Raw genomic sequence first — 12,140 nt, forward strand, 5'->3', positions numbered from 1 at the left:
TGCACCATGAAAAGGTGCTGACGGTGCAGCAATCAGTCACCACTGGTATTTCAAAAGGTTCCACATCTTTATTGATTTTCTCTGGCCATTGATGAATCTCAGTGTCACACCTTTCACTTCATCTCCCTGAGAACATGTTACAGTTGCACCTTAGCGAGTCATTACATCTTACTTTCTGAACCAGTCCATCAAGGTCAGTAGTCTACATCCCTGTCTCTATCAAATACATAACATAATATCTTCTCCATAGTGTCTCTTCTTAACCCTCTGTCTCAGGCGTGTGGGAGAATTGTCCATCTGCCTATCCGACTTCACTGTGAAAGCGGGCGAATGCACTGGAAGACAAACCGATATGCTTTAGGGCTCATTTGTGTTGATAATATTGTGATTGATGTAATAGGTTTTTTTGTATTTAATATTTTTCTTGTTATTCATTTATTTTGGATGTTCTTTAAGTCTCAAATCCTAAATACGTCAATATGTTACAAACGTTATCACCTGTAACTTTCTCATTGAAACCTGTTATTGACTCTTAAAAGTAATTTGTTTCACCCAGTTTATATTTAACTTGATTGCCAATAAAAAAAAATATCGCACGATTTTTTGAATCCTTGCTAGTTTCTGTTGTGGGAGGGGGACTCGTTTATGTGTACCACGGTTTGTGTCACTCTCTAAATGATCCGTGTGGAAACCACAGCCTCCATGTAACCGCGCTGGCTGTCAGTCGTCCGAGGAAGGAGAGACAGCCGGGTGGATCGTGGCGCTGGCAGAGTGGAGGAGGCAAGCGCCGCATGTAAATTAACATTTTCTCCAACGCAAAATTGTCACCTGAGGATTGTAGAGAGCTATCGGCTTATCGGCAACGAACTTTACATGTTTGCGAGATAAAATTTTCATTGAACCTCGAACAACATTCGCTAAGCTGCTGTTCCTCACTGCACGGTGAGTGATCTGCGAGTTTGTGATGTCCAATGCTCATTGGTCGGTTAGGTTGTGCTGCTGACCAGTGGCTAATGTATCCTGTAGGCTACAGATGCGTTGACGGGCTTAATCGATTTGTGAACGATCAACTTTGAATATCGGATTTATTCAGAAAGCACTCTGGGTCTCGTGGAGAGATGTCCTGATCCGGTATATTTATTTATATATAATACTAGGGTTATAGGCTACTTGAGGATTATGCATTTTACAGACATACATAGAAATTGCCTGATGTAGATCACGATATGAATTGCTAGCTGTCAGAATGTTACTACCATTACCTCTTTAAATTGGTCCAACTTTCTTGATCGCTTTATAGAGAATTGCGTATTGAATGGAGAACGGGTCAGATGGGGGACATGCAATTGTTTAACCAATCTCCAATAGTATTTATCCACTCAGCCACGATCATCAGCGCTCTGCTTCAGGGTGAGTGATGACAGCGAGACAGGTCCGCAGACGGAACTGGGAGAGCGCGAGTGTGCCAGACCTCGAACCCCAAACATCCCACGATAGGCTTATAGCCTGGGGGGGGGGGGTCTGGATCCATTCAGACATCCACCGTCTGTAAATCTGATGTGGTCCTGGGCGTCTTTACTTTCTAGCCTCAGAGATAGTGTGGTTTTACATCCACGAGCAGTTGTGCCTCATAACAAATGTCAAACAGGTCGACTTCTATAGTGCTGCTGTTCATTTTAATCATGTCTATGTATCGACATCATTGTTGAATGAATGAATGAATGAAAACTTTATTTAACAGATTGCAGAATGGGTACAATACAGTACGGCTCAATACATACAATTGTTAAGGGGATGCAGACCTGAGAAAGACGTTTGTCTTGTTTCCATCAGGGTCCCCCATTTTCAATTCATATAGACATTTATGACATACATAACATACATGACATTTATGGCATAGGGACATATAGGTATTTAGTACTGATACATTTGTGACATAGGCGGTATTCAAATATACAGTACTGTTACCCCTAGATCCTGACAGAGTATATACATATGATGGGGAGGGGACTGTACATTAGGAGGGGGTGGGTGGGTGGGAGGGGAATATACATACGGCGGGGAGGGAATATATACATGCGGTGGGGAGGAGACTGTCTATTAGGAGGTGGTGGGGGTTTTGGGCATTTACGGTGGCCAGTTTCGAATTGCAGCCTCCCGTAGGTGCTCTTTAAGGGCGGTTTTGAATGTGGGCAGGGATTCACATTCCTTTACAGCTTTGGGTAGGGCGTTCCACATTGTTGTGGCATAATTGCGAAACGTGTTTAGTCCCTTGTTTGAGCCGAATCTGGGTTTAACATGATTTGTTGAGCTTCCTCTGGTGTAGTGGTTGTGGTATTCACTGACCTTTGGGAAGTATTTTGACATGTACATGGGCACCCCGGTCGTATAGTGTATCTTGTAGACCAGGCCCATTGCAAGTTGCTGTACTCTGTCGTCTACTCTAAGCCATCCTAGGTTGGCAAAGTGGGCAGGGGTGAGGTGGGTTCTGGGGTTCAGGTCAAGTAGTAGTCTGACCAGTTTGTTTTGTGATGTTTGTAATTTTGTTTTAAGCGCCTTTGAGGTGCTTTGGTACCATGAGGTGCACGCATAGTCATAGTACCCTTGAATGAGTGCTCCTGCCAGAGTCCTCAGGGTATTCTTGTTTACCAGAGAGGAGATCCGGTACAAGAATCTAGTTCGTTGGTTGACTTTTTTTATTACATTGGATGCCATTTTGTCACAGGAAAGATTTGCCTCTAGGATGGAACCCAGGTAGGTAATTTCGTCTTTCCTTGTGACAATATTGTCACCCACTGTAACTGTTGACGTGCGCAACCTCGATGTCCTTTCGAGTCTTTAAATATGTTTGAATTAATTAATATAGGATGATAGAGTCACTAACTACCACTACAAGACTGAGGAGAGCTACTGTCAATACTTTAATGTACCCACATGCGTGGTGTCGGGGAGATGTAGGGATGCTTCATGTTAATCCATCATCTTCAGAGGCAATGATTGATTACTTGATTAGGCATTAAACTTACATAACAGACCGGATTCAAACCCAGGATTCCCCACAGAAGTAACCAAACATCCACTGTATGTATCAGTTTGTCAAAGGAGAATTTTATTTGGCCAAAGAATAATCCACTGGTTTGGCTAAATTAAATATTTAGGCTCACAAGGCTTGGTACAGATGTATTCTATCCCACTTGCCTCTCTGTGACCTTAGGATGGCCTCTGTAACAGGCGTGTTTCAAACCTGGGTCTTCCACATGAGAAACAATGCGTGTCCAAGTGCGTCAGCTAAAAGGGATCCAACCCTGACAGGCCAGATATTCAGGCTCCCAAGACTTCTTTACCATATTTTCCTCCCTCTGACCGACATGTGTCTTCAGGAACTCTATCTGAACCACAACGGAAACCAAACATCTGCCAGTTGGCTAAATGGGAATCACCATGAACAAGGGAGGGAGATATTTAGGCTTACAAAGCTTCAGGAAGTGGTTCCCTCTGCTCAGTGTGCGAACCATAGCATGGTATTCGGGGGAGGTCATTGGGGCGGGGGGGGGGTGCCTCGCAGGGAGGAGTCGGAGGACTTTACTGTGACGCTTTCTGTACTCGACATACTGTAGCCCAGGGGTCGCCAATTAGGTTTGCCCACGGGCCAAATTTTCCCCAAGCCATTGTGTGGCGGGCCAATGATAAGTGAACATTTCTTAACTGTAAAAAAAAAACGACATATACATGTTTGCACTGTCTTTTTTCTATTATAAAGTGCCTCTCACACAGTGCATTACACATGAACAGATCAGTCATTTGATTTTAATGCAGGTGCTCGCATTATAAATCGAATTTACGATGAATTGAAAATGGGGGACCCTGATGTAAACAAGACGAAAGTCTTTCTCTGGTCTGCATCCCCTTAACAATTGTATGTATTGAGCTGTACTGTACTGTACCCATTCTGCAATCTGTTAATAAAGTTTTCATTCATTCATTCATTTCATCAGTAGGGTGCATTTGATTTTAAGCACCACGGCGGGTGTATTATACATCGAATGTATTATTATTATTAAAACACAACACTCACCGGCATAATGCAGGCAGCCCTGCACTGGACTTATTGTTTCTGCTTCGGTCCTCAAAAATCCATGCTAATAACATGTTAAATGTCCGCTCGCGTTGAATGCCCACCCAACTTGAACACAGTTGCTTGCTCGTGTTGCCATGTCAACAAGCGAGAGTCACCGGTTGCTTATTGCGAGAGTTACCTGTTGCGATAAACCCGTATTTTAAGAATGACTCCTGTTTATTAAAAATAAGCTTTATAGGTCGTAGGCTCCTCTTCTGGCTCATCATATTTCCCCGTTGCAAAAAAGTTATTCAAAGACGTTTGTTTTGTTTTTGCAAACGTTCGCTCGCGGCATCCCAAACGCGGAAGTGAAAGTGAAATTCCATTGGTTCTCCCAGTCCATGTGACCATTTCTAGCATTTCAATTGGCTATAGTGACAGCCATAGATATGATGAATAGATAGATACAGCTTCAAAAGACACTCTGGCGTCAAGACGAGTGAATATTTCCTGCGCGTAAAATAAACATCATATTCTCAAAATAACCTGACGGGCCAGAAATTATTGCTGGCGGGCCCATTTCGGCCCGCGGGCCGCCTATTGCCGATCCCTGCTGTAGCCTGTAGGCCTTGTGTATGTATGTATGTGACAAATAAACCTCTTGAATCTTGTCATAGACTCACTTGTTGTTGTTTTGTTGTCCGGCCGTCTGGACGGTCTGGGCTTGCACAGCACATTCCATGATAAAAAAAAAGGATCCATTTAGTTAGATAGATCCAACACTCTACAGTATCTCGTGATTATCTCTCCGACTCCTGACTTAGTATAGCGGGTCTTCCACTCTCTCCATTGCTGGCTGCGCCAGCCCCTCCTCCTCCAACCCTGCCCTCCTGGGCCGCTGGTGGGAGAGTCTGAGAGGACTCGGAGGAGGTGGTGGTGGGGTGGTTATCTTCAGCATCTTCATCTTCTTCTTCTGTCGAGCTGTTACCCAACTTACCCCCATCTCCAGCTTCTTCTCTCGGCCTATCCTGTGTTCTGATACGACCGCCGGCACCACCGGGCGTTGTCAGAGAAATAGTCCCCAGGCCCAGACTCCCCACCGCAGCAGCAGGTGTAACAGCGTTGTCGCCAGCTGTCAATTTGTCTGCGATCGAAGACGTAGATGATCCCGCCTCCTGCTCTGTCAAGTCGATTGGTTGCTTCGCCTTCTTCGTGAAACCAAAATTGGTTAAAAGGCTTACTTGTTGGATTTTTCGTTTTGACATTATCCTGAGTGATTACCTGTCAAACTATCACTGTCACTCACAGGTTACCGTGAAGTTTGATTTGTGCGTGCCTGCAGGCTGCAGCGCCGCCACGCTCCGAATGGTAATTGCAAGAATAGCATGCATGTTGCCATATTACGGTTTGAATTAGTGTGCAAATCATTAATCATACATCAAAATAACCTAAGTTTATTATTATACACGATGATGATACAGAAAATTACAGAAAAATTTGAAATGCATGGCAAAAATAGCATTTATTTTCAGTAATTTAGAGACCCCCCAAAGATTCACAAATCATGTTTTCAGGGGAGCTGATGTCTGATCTAGGGGAGCCATGGCTCACCGAGCTCCCCCATGGTTTGCACCCTGCCTCTGCTGCACGTATGCTACATGGTTGGATGTTTAGGGCTTAGGCTATGTATAGGCCCTGTGTGCTTTTATATCTTGTGAACAAGTGTAGATTAGCTAAAAAAATCTATTAAAAGACGTAGAACTGGGAATGTGAGGATTCTGTCCTATCGTTGCCCATGCTGTAATCTAATGTGGGTTGCATGTCTGTGGCTTTTTTCCTTCAAGCATCTCTCTTCTGTGCAAGTGCCTGTGCAAAGGTCAATGTGATTATGGGATTAGAACATCTATAGCTTCTTAACATATCATTTCTGCAGTAACAAGGCAATCTAGTTTGGTCAGTGTGCAATATGATCTCGAATGTGAGTGGTTTAGACACAAAGAGACTTTCCCATGACTCATTTTCTAAGTGCCTGGCTGGTTTGATGAGATCGCTTGCTTACTCCTAATGGCTGCGTTTAGAAAAATGTCTGCATGTGACATGTTTTAGAAGTGATTGATTTGCCCTTTTGTCTTTGGTACTCCACCTTTTTAAAGTATCAGCACCTTATCCAGTGACATCTCAAAACAAACTGGTCAGACTACTGCTTGACCTTACTCCTAGAACCCACCTCACCCCTGCCCACTTTGACAACCTAGGATGGCTTAGAGTAGACGACAGAGTACAGCAACTTGCAATGGGCCTGGTCTACAAGATACACTACACGACCAAGGTACCCATGTACATGTCAAAATACTTCCCAAAGGTCAGTGAATACCACGATCACAACACCAGAGGGAGCTCCACAAATCATGTTAAACCCAGATTTGGCTCAAACAAGGGACTAAACACGTTTCGCAATTATGCCACATCAATGTGGAACGCCCTACCCAAAAGCTGTAAAGGAATGTGAATCACTACCCACTTTCAAAAACACTCTCAAAAAACACCTACGGGAGACTGCAATTCGAAACTGGCCCCTGTAAATGTCCTAACACAACCCCCTCCAATGTACAGTAAATTACCAAGTATGGTCTTGTCAATATTCCAATGTACAGTTTTGTTTGTATAGTTGTACAGTGTCCCCCACCCACCCCTCCTACCCCCCCCCCCCCCCCCCCCACTCCTACCCACCCCACCCACCCGACCACCTCCAATGTACAGTGTGTCCCCCACCTACCCAATCCAATGTACAGTTTCTACGCCAAATGTATATACTCTTTTTATCTGGACTCTTTTTGTATCACAAACAGTACTGTATTTGCAAATCTGGTATGTCATAAATGTATAGATGTAGCAGTACTGTCTATCTGTATGTCATGTATGTCATATATGTTACGATGAATTGAAAATGGGGGACCCTGATGTAAACAAGACGAAAGTCTTTCTCTGGTCTGCATCCCCTTAACAATTGTATGTATTGAGCTGTACTGTACTGTACCCATTCTGCAATCTGTTAATAAAGTTTTCAATCAATCAGACATGGAAATGTCAACGCTGCGGGATGCATGTTGACTTTATTAAGCTGTGCCAGTGGTGATAACCTTTCTGTGAGGCTACCTGGCTGTCTGCTCGGAACCAAACAAGCATATCAAACAGGCCAATATGTTATCCCATAGGAGACACTAGGCCCTCCTCCCTGGCTGGTATTGAGATACTGGGCCTTTTGACTTGCACTTAAGGATATTTAGTGCTGCATTTCTCAGAAAGCTGGGACGCAGCCCAAAAGATGTTCTCCGAATCCACAAATTGGTCGTTATCAAACATTGTCTGCACTCAGCTGTCCTCAAGACCACTTATTTCTGCTGACAGGGTGAGAAGTAAAAGTTTGTCTTGGAGGTGTTTTTTTTATACACAGGGTACTTTAACACTTTGATCGCCAGGGTTAAATTCATAATTTACCATCCCTCGCCAGCCCTATTTAACATGGAGAAGTTCCCCTTCTTTGCAGGGATAACTTTTTAAATTGTATTGCTAAATTACTATGGCCCATTCAACGTCCTATATCTATTGTTCAGGGTGTAGCAACTAGAGATGTTCCGATACCATTTTTTTCTTTCCGATCCGATTCCGATACCTAAGCTTTGGGTATCGGCCGATACCGATACTTATCCGATACCAGTGCATACATTAAAAAAATAAGAAAATAAAAAAAATATTATAAATTATAAAACTTTTTTTTTTTTTTTTTAATACAGCTACTGTTTATATAGTGTTTTTTTTTTAGTAATAACTATAACGTTTTATTCAACAACAGGTGATTGTATAGATTAGTATTAGTATCAGTAATTGAAAACTATCTCAATGAGTTCACCCACGGAAAGGTTGTTGGCACATTAGTTCCACACGGACATTATTCGTTGCTGCACTTGCTTCCACAAGAAGGATCCGTTTAGTAGCAGAGGCTCTGTTGTTGTGATTTTTGCACAATAAATATTCAACATTCTCTTTTGAGACTCCGCCTCAGACTCTTATCATTTGGCACTAAAAGCTAAACATTGTCGCCGATATGGCTGTCCGCAACATGTCATTAATTGTGTACGCGACGTGCAATTGTGCAATGACGACGTTACCGTGAGCTAGGTTAGCTAGCATCAGAGCTACCGGTATATGGAAAAACTAACTTTACTGGTGACATTGTGATTTAACTTGGAATACTCCTTTGCCAACTTGCTGTACTTTGCTTGCAGGTCTGCAGCCATTATTGCTGGATTATGAATAGCCCCAACTTTAGCCAAGGTAACGTTATGGCTAAACCTTTAACGTTAGTTAATGCTAGCTTTCGGTTAGCTGTTCAGCTAATGCTAATAACATCAGAGCTCCCCGTCAACAGCGCTCTGCCGGGACGATGGCATTTTAAGAAAGTATCTGCTCTGCTGTTAAAATGACAATTGACACTTTAATTCACGGTCGATTAAGCACACGTTTGTTTTATAATGCTCACTCAGCGAGTAGGGTATATCTACAGAGCCCAACGTCCGCAGTGTTGTTGATAAATTACGTCATATGGTATCGGAGCGCAACATTAGAGGGTACTCGCTAGGGGTGGACGGTATGGTCTAAAATTTATATCACGGTATAATTTGAAGCATAGACGGTAACGGTATATATCACGGTATCATCGTTTTTGATAAAATTTTTTTTTTTTATTTTATATAATTTTTTTTTTTTTTTATATATAAAATATATATATTATATAATTAGACTTGTACTTGTATTATCTGCGAGACATCGCCACCACGCAACAAGCTCCACTGTCTGTGTGTACATTAGTAGCCTCTAGCTACGGCCAGGATTCTCCGGAGCTGCAGCTGGACCTATACTCGAGTAGCCTCGAGCTACGGCCAGGATTCACCGGCGCTGCAGCTGGGCCCTAGTATTGGTATAACGTTAAATCACATTCACAAGCCCTCAGCTCGAATACGCATCGAATCAGTGTTATAAGACATTGATATCAGGAGCTATCTGTAGCTACTGCTAGCCGGATATATAACGTTAATACAACGCCTCAGTGAATTATTTAGTTCAATGGGACATTTCGTTTTGAACGGTGAACTAACTTGCTTTAACGTGAGCTAACGGCTAACGGAGCTATCATACACGTCTACTCTCTACTAGACTTGATGGAGCGTTTGTTGATGTCAGGAGCTATCGGTAGCTGGCCGACTAGATACCGTTCGGTTAGACAATGCCTCATCATGTATTAAACTAAAAGTGAATAGTTGACTGGGTCATTTTGTAACGGTAGCTAAGCTAACGTTAGCTCAGGGAGACGTCCCGTCCCACTAGACTTACTACTAGTAGACCCGTGTTTACATGCGTGCGGGAGGGGCTGGCACGCCCACTGCGCGAAGCCTCCTAAATAACTTTTTCCAGTTCGCACATATCTATTATCTATGACTAATTCTATCTATTTTTAGGGGCAAATGCGAGTGAAATAGTCGCGCTGTGGTTACATGACGTCATTGCTATTTTAGAGCTGCACTACCGGTTACACGGTATAGGCAAAATCCATACCGTAGAGCAAATTCATACCGTTTATACCGTATACCGTTTATACCGTCCACCCCTAGTACTCGCCGATACCGATACCAGCATTTTAGGCAGTATCGGCGGCATTTCCGATACTGGTATCGGTATCGGAACAACTCTAGTAGCAACGTTATACTTTTTGATTCACATATTCATACTAAAATACGGTCTAAAGTATAAGTATGTTTTTATCGTTTTCTGCAGCTTTCTCCAGAACTTGATTTATAGCCCCAAATGCATTATATTGATGATGAAATACAGTTTGATAGGAATCTGTGCGAGATAAAAAATGTCAACTGGACGTGCTTCTAGGAGTTACTAAGTATGATCTGATGTTGACCGGATGGGCGGGGGGTCGTTTATAATTCCGTGGCCAACGTTATATCATTCATCTAGTGTGGGTGATATGATCGTTAGAGCAGTTAGTATCGAACGTGTTGAAAAATAACGCTGGATCTTACCGTATCTTCCTCGCGCCGTTGGACGATGAGCGTGGAACTGAAATATTCCTATTATGGGATGTAGAAATATCCGATCCATTTCCAGGTTGTATAATAGTATATACGTCCAAATCATGTTGTTTATCGAGTTATTGGTAACGGATTGCTATCCGTTGTGATCAGCTCGAGTCCTGAGACTATTACCGAGTGATCGGACCGAATTGAAATGAGCACCAGCTTTCATTTCCTGTTTCCGCCCTGGCGATCGGCCACCAGATGGCGCTCTTGAACCGTTGGAGAGTTGAGAGGGGCTCAACAGTACATATCATGTCTCCGGGGGAGAAATATGATTTCGATCACAGATTTTTGAAATATTGATATTCGGCAGAATAAGCATGGCGTCTTCGGCGATTTAAAGTGTTAAAGGTCCCATGTTGTGGGAAAACTAACTTTTCCCTGTTTGTGCACATAACTGAATTAAGACAACCCAGTGAGATTTTGCAGTGTTCAGAAATCGTGCCTTTAAACAAGTAGTTGGTCCTTACAAGAAAAAGCTCATTGCAATGTGCGTCCTTGACTCGTTTGCATGTGAAAAATTTGTGTACACAAAATGGCGGTGTGCTCGTAAACTTCTATCTTTTATACCTTACATTTAATTTAGATTATGTTTGACAATATTATTTCTGGTAAGTTTAATATGACATTGCTGGATCTTGACTCATATTTAATCTGCAACGCCAAGTTTGATAGTTTGATATGAATTTATATGAGTCTTGTACAGCATTGTACATGTATGATAATTATGTTATGGGGGTGTCTAGAGAACCCAAGAGCAGAACACAGGTACAGGAGAATGAGGCGGTTTAGGATGTTTAATGAAGCCAGGGAAGGACAAGGGGTAGGGGGCTGGTGATGAAGAGCAGGGAGCGGGAGGAGAGACAAACAGGCAACGTGTCGTGGGTAGGTGCGTTCCAGGGGGGTGCAGGCTGGCGAGGGCCGTGTGTGAGTGCAAGCCGGAGGGATGAGGTCCTGCACATCAGAGAACAGGGGTTAGGATGACGCAGGTTACAGAGCTCACAAATCACACTATAAATATATATTGTATAGAGGTCCAGAGAAGAGTCCTAATACCACGTGAGGCAAAAACAACACTCGGACCAGGAGTGGCAGGGGTGCAGGCCTCTTATCCTGGCTCCATGATGAAGTGAGGGTTCTCCGGTGTGTAGGCCGGCCCAGGTAGGCAGAGTGATGGTGAGGCGGGAACAGGAAGATACCCATATAAGGCCGTGGAGACCTGCTGACAGACAGGGGAGAGAAAGGCCCAGGCTATGGGTGTAACAAATTATAATATTTTTGTGCGATCACCGGGCGGCTACGTGGCGTAGTGGGCAAGGTGCTCGCCATGAATGACGGAGACGCTGGGCTTGCCTGTTCGAGCCCAGCGCTCCACATTGCTTTCAGTTTAGCTGGCCGTCCGTACTAATACACATTGGCCGTATTAGGGGGTGGGAAACTGATGGGTGGGGATCGGACGTTGTGGACAGCGACTCCTACAGGTCGGTTGGTGCGCCTGCGCAGTAGAATCAGGAAGTGTCGGGGGCAGCGTGAGCCTCCCACGCGTTACTCCTCGCCACTGAGAGATCGAGCTGCGCAGGTGAAAAGATGCGACTGCTGTTACCTCAAGTACCGGAGGGGAATTGTGCTATGTATGACTTAGTCCACATTGCAGCCGGCTTGTGGGAGGCAAGAAACAGCGTTCGTGACAGGGGAGGGTTGAATTGGACGATACGAAATTGGGATGGGAGAAAATATAGAAATGGGAGAAAAAGTGGATAAAAAAAAATATATTTTTGTGCTATCAAGGCGGCTCGCTCATTAGACACAGAAACAGCCCCTTGAGAACATGACTGAAATGGGTATAGAGGCATGCTAGAATGCATAATCTGATCATCTGAATGTTTTTCTTTTTATAGCAAAAAAAATAAATAAAAAAATACATGTTTAGGGAACCTCAA

At 43.6% G+C, this 12,140-nt stretch overlaps 1 protein-coding gene across 2 annotated transcripts in view; it reads left to right on the plus strand.

The window, feature by feature from the left end:
* The first annotated feature begins 742 nt into the window (after positions 1 to 742).
* Positions 743 to 12,140, plus strand: part of ccdc134 (coiled-coil domain containing 134) — a 31,931-nt gene continuing 20,533 nt past the window's right edge. The window contains exon 1 of one of the 2 annotated variants that reach the window (XM_084328528.1): positions 743 to 942. The gene's annotated coding sequence lies outside the window, so the exon portion shown is untranslated. The remainder of the gene's footprint in view (positions 943 to 12,140) is intronic. The other variant, XM_084328529.1, reaches the window with a different exon arrangement.

This window comes from Notolepis coatsorum (genome assembly GCF_963971535.1).
Source record: "Notolepis coatsorum genome assembly, chromosome: 14".
Lineage (NCBI taxonomy): Eukaryota > Metazoa > Chordata > Actinopteri > Aulopiformes > Paralepididae > Notolepis > Notolepis coatsorum.